A 12,148-nucleotide genomic window follows, 5' to 3' on the forward strand; every position below is an offset into this window, starting at 1 on the left:
CCTTCCATTATATGCAGGCATTCCTATGAAAGCTGGAAGCCTCGTCTAGACTAAAAAGCAGCAGAGATCTTTGTGATGAGAGCAGCTACAGACTGTATATAGAGAAAGTCATCAAATGCCCCAAAGAAAACACAGATCTTGATGCAGATAACATTGACCCACAATACACTTACTTTTTTTTTTTTTTCAGTAAGAAAGACTTGTAGAACATTTTGCAGATAAACAGTACTTTTCTGTGCTAGGAACTGACTTAATCAAAATCAAACTTCTGTTAAGCTCATAAGCAATTAAAGAAAATGCCAAACTCTTGATAACATCAAGGGAGTTGGCTGCTGTTAAAATGTTTGATAAGTAGCATACATGATAGATGGCAGTTTTATTAATATACTGAAAATCTTTCCTTGATTAATATGTAGTATATAAATCACATTAATCAGGAATAGTTCTTTCTACTAAGTTTAATTTTATAGGCGTTATACTGTCAGAAGAGTTTATTAATGAGTATGTGCATCCTTGATTATCACAAATGCTCTCAAGGCCAAACTGGAAAGGTAATAGATTCTTTCTCCTTCATCTTAGGTTTTTTGACCTTCTGTCTATACTGAGGGGAACATCAACTTTAACAAGACTTTGAGAGAAAAGGACATGGTCTCACTGACAGAATGGGTTAAAATTCACTTGTGGTGTCAATTGGTTCTTAAGTAGAACTCTTTATTGCATTGAGCTGCCATGTGATATGTTAGCTGACTAAATGATTGTTATGGGGATATGTAGAATATTTCTGTAAATGTTTTTCCTCTAAAACAACAGATAGAATTTCTGTGGTAATTTGTACCAGATATTATGACCAAGAATAATATTCCTCCTGTATTGTAAAGTATTGTATCTCTAGCTATTTTTTATACGTATGACCCAGTATCACTGTTTCATACTAAAATGGATATATAGTCTTATATATGCTCTGTTGTGCAAATATGTAGCTAAGTATTATTTTCAGTTCTAGTTTTCATCAGTGGACATGGTGCTAATAACAGTATTGTAGAGAAAACTGTGCACACAATAGTTGTCTTCTTTTGTCTGTTCTACCTGCCAAAGTAATGGTTGAAGATTTGTTCCTGTGTCACTTAAAGATTGATGTTAATTTAGTTGCTCAAATGCTAAATTAGTTTTAAATCTCCACTGTCTCTACTGCTTATAGTTTTCATTAGTATCTGAAACACTATAATACAGACATTTGGACCATTTTCCAAGGACTACATTTAACACAACTCTCTTCTCCATAATATAGATGCTGTGGCCCCTATTCAGCTGATCTAAATGCCACTGAGGTGCCTGGGCCTCTAGTGCTAGTCCCTACATTTTGTTCCTCTCCATTGAAGGCATGGGAACTTAGCTGAGACAACGAGAGTGCATCAGCTTTATTAGTCAAACTGCACTCTTCTGTTACTACTCACAGCATGTTTTGTGTCAGGGTAAACTTATATTCACTACTTTATTATATGGAAAATTTCCTAAGTGGGATATGGAGGTTTTGTTGTCCTTTACCTTAAATAAAGGAATCAGTAACAGTTTGAAGTAAAAATTGAAGGGAGGAAAGCTTTTGACAGTTGAGTCTAGCTTTCCCAAATATTTCAGTTGTTGAATTTTACCAGGCTAAATATTTTAAAACTTTAAAATTTAGTCTTGAACACTAACCATGAATTTTGTGTTTCTCAATATTTACAGCTCTTCTATATTGTCTTGTTTGTTACTGTCATCTAGTTAAAGAAGCCATATGTGACTTTCATAACTTACAAAAATCAATTAGACAGCAACTAATCATAATGCTCACCAGAGATCTGTATACCAAAATCTATTTATTAAAATATGATAACTTTCCATAGTCCAAGAAGACAATCTGAAAAGCATGTATTTCCCTGAAGGATTTTCTTTTCAGTGCACTTGCCTCAAAATTGAGGTAGTTCAAGACATTATGGTTTGAAGACTTGGAAGAAAGTTTTAGTTTCTCAAAATCAACCAGTGGGATTGGTTAATTAAAAAAAAAAAAAAAAAACAAACCAACCAGACAAATGGAACACAACCTCCAAAACAAACCCAAACCCACCCTCTAATCTCTGTTCTGCAGTATTTCCACAGTAGAGAAGAGACTAGACAGAAGCACAGTACAGATATTTTACCATGTTTTAGCATTTTGAAATATCTTTTATTCTGTCAAACCTTATTTTGGAAAAGGCAAAATTCTTAAAATTAAAAGACCAGATTCAGGTGCACACAATAAAGTATTTATGTCTCCTTATCTTTTATCCCCTTATTGGTGGTACTTTAGAAACAAGTTTGTAAGTGTAAAAGCACTGCAGCCTTTAAGATGAATGCTAGAGAAGCTTAAAGCAAGGGCGCCTTAAGCATGCCTGCAGGGAGATTCATTTTAACACAGAGAATGAGAACCTTCCACAACGATATATTACAGTTCACAGCACTGTTCTATCATAAGAGACCAAACCAGGATTGTTTTCACAGAAGTCAGCAGGCAAAATTATAAGTGACATTTGAAGAGAGTCCTTAATTTTGTCCCTGGATTTGGTTTGATGCATGAATATATAATGCCTATTTTTAAGCTAGCATCTTGCTTCTTTTCTGAAGCAAGGTAAACAGGTTTTTGCTGACCTTGCAAAGAATACAGCCAGGCAGTGTAACCTCTCAAATGTAATTGACATTTCGGATGAATACAAACAACAATTCCTGCATGGCCTCACAATGGGACACAGAAAGAAGTTATTCATGTATACTGTTGCCCAGAGGCAAACAGGATAGATGAAAGTAGTGGACAAGCTCTTCAAAAGTCACCTCCAATGATTGCCAGTTTTGTCCATTTCATACCTGTTTTCTGAGCACCACTTCAACAGAAGGCAAGTGAGTATCACTTTCTCTTCCAATGTGAAAAATACTGAGGCTGCAAAATTTTGTTTCAAGCAGAGCAGAAAATTTAATTGTTGTAATACAATAAACTGAAATTTTATCCATTCAGGCATAATGTCTTTCAAAAGGAATATGACAAATGCATATCTTGGATCCCTGCTCTTTTCCTCTTTCGCAGTAAGTACTTCCACATACCAATGAAATGCTCTTGCTTTGGCCCCTTCATTCATGGATGAAAGGAACCTTAACCTCATATCACACAGGACTAAGTTCCAGGTTTTAAATACAGACATATATATTGTGTGGGATGTGAACTTCAGGAAATATGTTGGTGTTCTTTTTTGTTTGTTTTTGTGTTTATATTTATATTAACTGACTTGATAGACAATGTTAAGGCCTTCAAAACAGTTTTACAAGATCAAATTTATCAAGAGTGAAATAGTATTTTCACTATTCATTTTAGCTATTGACTGCATCTTTTGAAAAGCATAGCTCTTGATCTTGAATGGTAATTAAAAAAAACAACCCCCATAACAAACCTTTCCTAAGGTGTGATTATCCATTTGGCTGATACCAGCTATTTCAAGCTGCATTTACAGTCCATTTCCTTTGCATTAAAAAAAAAAAAGAAAAAAAAAAAAAAGAAAGAAGTATATGTATTAAATAAAATCATCTTAGGGATACCCTTTAGGGCCGTGTTTTAGTAAGAAATATTATTTTTTTTCACCGTAAAAGTGAAAGTTCATACCATGATATTTTATACTTGAATGTGTTTCTGCCAGTAATTGCTTGCTCAATGTCACTGTTCCCCATGGCCACTATGAGGACAGGTGGTAGGTATGTACTTACATCACTACTGTCATTGTAAAGTACAGTGGCTTATTCTCTCAGTTCACTTCTAGCTGCTCCTGTCTTTCTCAGATAGCATGGTCTCTCTCTGTCCTGACAACAATGGATTCACTATGCAGACTTCTTAATTAGAATAGTCTTAAATTATCATTTAGAACAGATCAGGACAGTGGTCTCATCATCCAGAAGCTTCATTCCACATAGAGACATCATTTTCCTTTCCAAGAGTTTAGTAAGTTCTTATACATTCTTTCTCATGATTCCTTACTAGTTTTCATCCTCTTATTATTTATAATTGTTTAAAAAAGAGTATAACAACTATTGTCTTCAGTTCACCAATTTCTAACGCTCCAGTCATTAAGAAAATCTCGTGTTGAGTTCCTGCTTTATTTATCTTTGAAGAGCCTCTACAGTATGTAGAAAGGTATTTTGTAGGAGTTTTCATTGGTCCTTTGATGGACCACACATATTTCTCCTCACTAGTCATTTCACTTTACAGTCATTTTATCTTGGTACAGTATCTTTCTATAGTCACATTCTAGACAACTTCTGCACAGCTACAATGATTTACATATCATATATCGGACTTGAGTACCTGTTCTTTATAGCATTTTCTTTTTTTACACTAGCTATCGTGCAAAGCATAGTATTTTGGAGAATTAGGTGTTAATAATTTATGATAATGATTTTTTTAAGAAGCAATATGGATATGGTTCATTCTCTGGTATTGGATCCAACTCACTGAAATACTAATACAGTACATGTTTTGTTTGTTCTGTTAATTTATACCTCAATAAAATAACATTAGGAATTAATGTAACTGATGAATTGTCTGCATGGGGTTATAGGAGAATACTGACTTGACCAATATTGAGTTATGCCTGGTCAGAAGATATACCCAACATAAGCACAAAGCATATTTTCCAATGCAGACATTCACAGCTATCTCAAGTAAATGTGATATTTGTTAGAGAATGCCTGAAATTCATTGTTATACGCTGCCTATTAAAGATCTCCAAATCACAACAATGCTGTCTTTTCCAGACAGATTTCCTAAGACTCAAACCATTTTTTGTTCAAATGATTATCATTTAACAGTGAAAAATGTCTATAAGCAGATACACTGAATGGTTACATTTTCATGTCAGTGAGAGGTATCTAAACCTACTGTGTGTGCTCATCTCAGCTGAAGCTGATATCTTGAATCCATAGTACAGAAAATCAGACCAAAAAAAAAAAAAAAAAAGAAAAAAAAAAGTGCTTCGTTCATAAAGTGCTAGTATTTTTGGTATTATCAACACACTGTAGGAAAGTGTATCACTATTTGAGATAATGGACCTGAACCTGATAGAATGCCCCAAGCTACATCAGATAGCCTACTGTTTATCACAAGAATGGATTTTTTTTTCTGATGGTTTAAATACATATTACTTGAAATAGTAAAACCCCCATTAATTTACAGTAATCTGAGACAGAGTTTCTAGCTTGTAGTTAAAAGAATATATTTGGAACCTAGCATGACACTTCCACTTTCATTGTTCTTATTGACATTCAACACACTTGCCAAATCAAAGATAGGAAATAAATGTTTTCCTTAAGACCATATTTTTAATAATTGCATTTTCCAGATAGAATTTCCTTTCAGTAAACCTGCCTTCTGATAGGAATATTTTTTTTTCCTATCATCTCTTTCATGTATCTGATTCTGTACTCCTTAAGAGTAGATACTTTTTCCCCCTGCTATTTTCTCAAATTCTAGTATTGGTAACATCTCTCCCTTTAACAGAAGGTCCAACATAAGCTGAAAGACGTGAATTATATATGTAAACAAACCAGAGTTTGTAATTGAATACACATATTTTTAGGCTGCCAGTGCAATAATATCCTGATTTTTTGCCTTGTCTTTCATGAAACACACTGTGTTTTATTCTGTGGATGAATGAAAATGACGTAAACACCTCCTTTCATTCCCATCTTTCTTCCTCCTCTAGTGAACACATTCAAATAACCCATTACCTAAAAGTTACTGTGCTCACTTAAGGAATAGAAGTGATGTTCTAGAAAGCTACCACATAAGTGAAAAGGATTGTTTTATGCATCGCATACAAATTTACAAAATTCTTATTCTACTAAGAGTGAATTGCTGTAGGAATGAGACAGCAAGTTCAAATACATGTAAGAACTTTCAGGAGGTAGAATAGCATTAGTAAAATTTAATAAATTAAAAGTTGAACTAATAAAATGAATTATTAAAAATTACCTCTTTATTGAAACCTTATATATAGCAGAAGAGAGTTAAATGTAACCATGTGTTTACAGTTTCTTTAAATTTTGTGTACAATTCTGATTCTTCTGTAACATGTCCCTGGTATGTAGGAAACTCTGGCAGCTAGTAAAGTAGGCTATACATACTCTAAATATAACCTTTTGCTCAAGACGATGGATTGGCCCAAAACAAGCAAGCGAGATGTTGTGTATCAGTCTGAGAGTTGTTGTTGTATCTGTTTTCATTAAGAGATCCTAGATTCAGCTTCCTGAGTTTTGCTGCCCCACACTGGGATTACTAGAAACTACTTCACAGAAATTCAACTGAAAGGCAAAAAGCAGTGAGAAAAGCAAACTGAAGGTATATGAAAGCCATGCATTTTGTAACAGTTTCATGTAGACTCTATAATTCAACCATATTGCCTCTATCCTTAATTGCAGCACAGCCACACTAACAGTTTTTGCACTGGTGGTTTTATTTAGTTCTTAGCCTCTTTTTTGTCTCTGCCATTCTCATTTTCTCTTATACAATCTTATACAGCACTCAATTATGTGTGTCTCAAATAGTTTTAAACTATTATATTTTTTAAAATTATTTAATTTATTTTAGTTCTAGTTCACACAGGCTTGGACTCAGACCTGTAGTTTTGTATTCATTTTGAATCACATGTCTAAGTAATTTAAGTAGGTCCAGCATTATTAGCTGCATTTTCTATTTTGTTACATTGTGATTGTCTCAGAGTTTTTACATAGGATTGTTATCTTGAAAAAAATCTGGGCTCTTCTCACAAATTGGGAAGGAAAAAACTAAATAAAACTAATGCCAGTTTCTATATGACACAACTAATTCCTTCTCTATCAAATGATATTTGCTTTCTATTTTGAACTTTCCTGACTTTCTTATGTCCAGATTGTGGCATATTGTATAAATACTCAAAAGATTACTTTTGTTACTGGATAGGTGCTACTATAAAATTATTTGTACTCCTTCAAGTATGGATTTTGAATTTGTCAAAGTATTGACAGTATTTTCTGAGTGAAGTACTACTACCTAGGCATTCCCCAAGACTTACAAGCTTAGGTGCCTAACAGATGTATCAGTTTTTCTTTTTACAGGCTCATGTTAGACATCATGCTGTTGACAGAATTGTCCGAAACACCGGTGAAGTTACACCTCAGTCTGTTCCATTCATGATCATGGTAAGATTCAGTTCTAGGCCCACTCCTGATATAACCTGAATTATAGCTCAGTCTTTGAATTATTATAATGATGGCCAAGTCTCTTGACTAGATGAAAGGGCAAAATTGGGAGCTGGAGTTCCATTTGTCCTTGTCCTACCATTGAGTGTAGCCATCAAATGTATTTAAGAATGTCAGTCCTCGAGTCAGGTACCTCAGTCTAACATGGCTGCCATTAGTATCTTGCCCAAATTATTTACCATAAGTGCAAGAAGCTTATGCTTTGCTAGGGAAAACAAAACAAAAAGAATCAGGAGACCTGATCCACTCCTTCCTGCATTATACACCTGCTCACTTGAAATACATGGTAAATGGAGGAATGTCCTTGGTTTCTTTAGCAATAAGTATCAACATCTGTTTTACCAGCACTTTGTTCATACCAGAAGCTAAAGAAATGACAGTTGCTGAGAAGAGAATAATTTCTACCCCAGCTAAGCATAAATATTACCTAGGTAACAACTGTAAATAATAGATTTCATTAGCGGTATTCTCATGCTGCATTCAAAACGCTGCAGTTACTCAGAAAAAAAAAAAAAAATACTACCGTGGCTGAAACCAGGACACAAGCTTAAATATAACTGCCACAACTGTCATGCACTTTATTCTTTAAGGACATGAACATGTGAGTGACCTGCACACAGAGACATTTCTTACAACTGCTAATGCTTTTGAGTTAATACCAAGATTTTCAGTATAAATGCTGGTACTTCGGCATTTAAATTGACGTCCTATTGTTGAAAATTTTCAGTGCTTATTATACCCCAGTTTCTATTGAAAATGACTGCCTTCCTTCAAATACAAATATAATAATAATTTTTCACCTTCTCTCTGGATTTTAGCTCATTTCTGGCTCTAGAACCTCTCATCCTGGCAATGTTAGACTTGGGCACAGAAGGTATCATTTACTATCTGTTCTCTAAAATCAGCAATGACTGAAGCTTTTACCTTGTCTCTAGAGCCTGACAGATTGATCCATTTAAATCGACACAAAGATCAGCATGTTTTTCACCCTTACTCTATTAATCTATGCTTCACTTGTCGCAACCTCTTGAAAGCTGTTCTGAGTTCTCAGGATGTCTCAATCAGGCACTGCTGAAACTGTGAACAGACACCACCATTGATTTTAGGAATTCACACAGTGCAGTTTATTGCCAGACCTTGAAAATCAAATTATTTTGCAGATGCTAAAGGTCATTCATTGAATTGTCCCACAGTGCTTGGCTATAACTCTCTTGTGTCTTTGTGTACACTTTTTAGTGCATCAAATGCCCAGCCTATTTAGAAGTGGCTGGATGTCACTGGTGATGCATTGGTTTATGCATAGCTAGAAGGACTTACAGCCCCTTTTAGTAGTAAGGAGTTTTATAAATATGAAATGTTACTAGTGACTCTTGCTTTCAGTTTGCATACAGATAAGCTTAACCACTTTCAATGGATCTGTAAATGTAGCCATTTATTACATAACTTTAAATTAAAAGAAAAAGAGAGGTGGGGAATTCTTGGTATTTATAGAATTCAGAAGTAAGCAATTATTTTGTAATTACGTGGTACTTGGTAGATGCAAGGCAGTCCTTTTTGTGATTTCTCCAATACAATGTTCATGTAATTTTTAGAAAGTAAATAACCGTGTCATTAAAATAATTACATTGCTGTTGTCAAAATAAATATTCAAAACTTTTTTTTTCCTAATTACTTTAAGATCTCTTCTGAAAGGAGTAATGCAAAAGAAGTAATAATAATAAATAAATAATAATATAGAAGACCAGCTATCAAAACCTGAAGTAAATTACACAGGAAAAATGGGCAACTTTAAAACCAAAGGTGACAAAATGGAATTGGTTCTTGTTTGTGTACTCATGTATCATAGAGTCAGAATATATTTGTGAAGGGCATTATAATCTGAAAATATTGTTCCTCTCCAGTATGTACTTGGAATCAAAGTTATTCATCTGAGTGGTGTTTTTTCTTTGTTTGTTTGTTTTTCAGGAATTCTTATTTACATTCACTGGGTAATTATGTTTTTATGATTTAATCATTGTAGAGTTTTCTACTTCAGGTCTGTGTAGAACTTCTCTGATGTCTGCAAAAATGACAAGGATGCTTAGCAGGCTTAAATAGTGTGGATGTGGATCTGATATAATTTAAAAAAAAAATAGAACCTGTATTGAAATGCATTATTTAGACACATATGGTCCTGACCATTTGTATTTAGGTGAGCCTGGTGAATGGTGGTAACAAAGCATTAGCTAACGGTAGCAGCTGGCCTGCTGTGACTGTTGCATTTGAGCAGTTAGCTTTTTGAATACTGTTCAAAGGATCACTGAGTTACAAAGACTGTTTCTGACCACCCAAACACCAGAAAGGAATAATGCTATGCCCTATACTGTGGGAAACAGGTGGATAAATTCTTCTCCTCAACTGTTTTTTAAAAAACATAGATATTGTACTGTGTAATTTTCTTGCCATTCCTGTTCCTATATGTATATTATATATCTTCTTCCACACTAGTTCTTTCTCCAAACCAGATTTTTATTATCCTTGCAGTGTTCCCATTGCTACTTGTTACTCTGGTTCCTTTGTGAATCTTAGGTCAAATTTCCTTTTTCCTCTTCTGTCAGGAGGCTGCCTTATTTCACTTTCTGCCAGTGGAAGCATCCCACGCCATCACAGTCTAACTACTGAGCTTTCTGCTGCAAGACATTCTCAATGTTGGAATCTGTCACTCGAGTCTCAGTAGAGTATGCTACTAATTTTAAAACTTGCTGCTTTCTCTTTAGGCAAAGAAATGCTGAAGTAGTTCTTTTAAAGGTATATTGTCACTGCACACAGTGGTAGATGTAGTATTAGTAATTATCCTTTAGGAATTAGCCTAGTAAGACAGGGAAAAATCTATACTTTTGCCTGTCCTCACTGGAGGTTTTAAATATGCAGAAGATTATCATCATCTTCCTTTTCTGAAGTTTTAGCAACTAGGCTTACTTAATTTTTGAATGTGAAGCTAAAATGAACTATGAGCCCTCTCAACTCAAATATCTGTGCCTGGTTTTATGAGGAACAATGGCATACTAACAGGAAATCTAAGGCACTACACTGTTTAGGCAATTGTGGTGCATCCAAGGTCATCTGTGGATGAAAATGTACTTTAGGCTATTTCTTAAGAAAGTGAGGCTTAGAAAAATCATCTAATCATATAATTCTTCCCTATAAAGTTTGAATGTCTGGTGCTAATTTCAAAGAGATGTGAGGGAAGAATAGTAGTCTCAATTAACTGAGTTCCTGTAGGCTTTTTAAAACCAGTGGATGAAAGGAAAAGGAAAAGAGTCAGTATCACCAATGCAAGTCTAACAGATTATAGGCCACACAGCTGGCAAAATCCATCATCATAAAAATACTTGTCCAATACTGGTATGGAATTTAACTACAGAGTTGGCTGTTCTTGCCCAACCAGCGAATGGGCATTTTGAGCATCAGAGAAGTCCATCAGGGTACGGAAATCACAGAGCAACTGAAGGAAGAACATCGGAATATTACATGTATATGAATATGAATCTAAAACTCCCTGGGTTTTATTTAGTTCTACATTCCATGGAGTGGCAATATGCAATACAAATTTGCAGGGAAAATTTGTTTTGTTTTGTTTTGTTTTGGTTTGGTTTGGTTTGGTTTGGTTTGGTTTGGTTTGGTTTGGTGCATGGGTGTTTTTTAGATTGACTTCAAAGTGAACTGGATAATGGACTTCTCACTCTCTCTTATACTTTTCATAGATGCTTCAGAGCCATTTCAGCAGAAAGCAGGCTCTTCTTTTCATATTAAAAGAAAGAGCATCTGAAGTGTCTTACTTCTGACAGATACCAAATCTAAAGACACACTCATTATCCAGATAAATCCTGCTTCTCTCTCTCTCTTTTTTTTTTTTTTTCTTTTTTTTCCTGAGCAGAGAAGCTTTTGGCCATGTTTATCAAAGACACAAGGTAGTAATGCATTTATGAACTAACACCTACAAGAACTGGTTGGATATTAGTCTGTTCTGCATACATTTTCTTCTCAAATTTTTTAAATGTTGTTAAGTTAGAGTAAGAACTATTCTTTGACAGTGGAACAAAGGAATTAACTACAAATTTCTGTCATCAGAAGAGGTAAGATTTATTATTTTCATGCTAATTATAATCACAATGAAGAATTTTTGTTTATTTTAATTTCCTGCTGTTTCGAAGCTGAGGAAGAAATAACATTGTGCCACCAGATACAAGATAGGAGACTTAAATTATTTTCCTGATTCTCTTTAGATTTGCTATATATTTTTAGCCAATTTCCTTAACCACTCTGGAAAGAAACAGGGTATGAATTTGTCCACACTGCATGCCCGAGTGCAAATAACAATGAGCATTTCCCTTGAATGTGCTTTCTAAGTGTATTTTTTGAGGGAAGTAGAGAAATGTTTCTGTTGTTGTAGAAATTAGTCATAGTTCTGTTGGACAGTTATATTTCTCTATGAACACTTATGCTGATAATTTCCTATGTAAACTGATACACATCATTAAGGAGTTAAATTCTTTTACATGGGAGAGAAAGAAAATAAATTTATTTCTCCTAACTGACAATAAGCATTACCTTACTAGAATGGGTCTAGAGCCAATACGAGCTTTTGTTTGGTTTCTTGATTTAATATATATTAATATATAATATAACAGAGAGTTGCACAACATAGGTTGCATTTAAAATATTTTCAAAATATTCTATTTTCTACTTGTCTTGCTGCATATGGATATTTTGCTGTGATTCAATGTAAATGAATTAAAATGTTTGGGTGCCTGATATATTGCTGAACAGCTAACCTAAAATGATATTATAAAAAAAGTCATTAAACATTACAGTGAAT

Source organism: Columba livia, chromosome 2 (genome assembly GCF_036013475.1).
Source record: "Columba livia isolate bColLiv1 breed racing homer chromosome 2, bColLiv1.pat.W.v2, whole genome shotgun sequence".
Lineage (NCBI taxonomy): Eukaryota > Metazoa > Chordata > Aves > Columbiformes > Columbidae > Columba > Columba livia.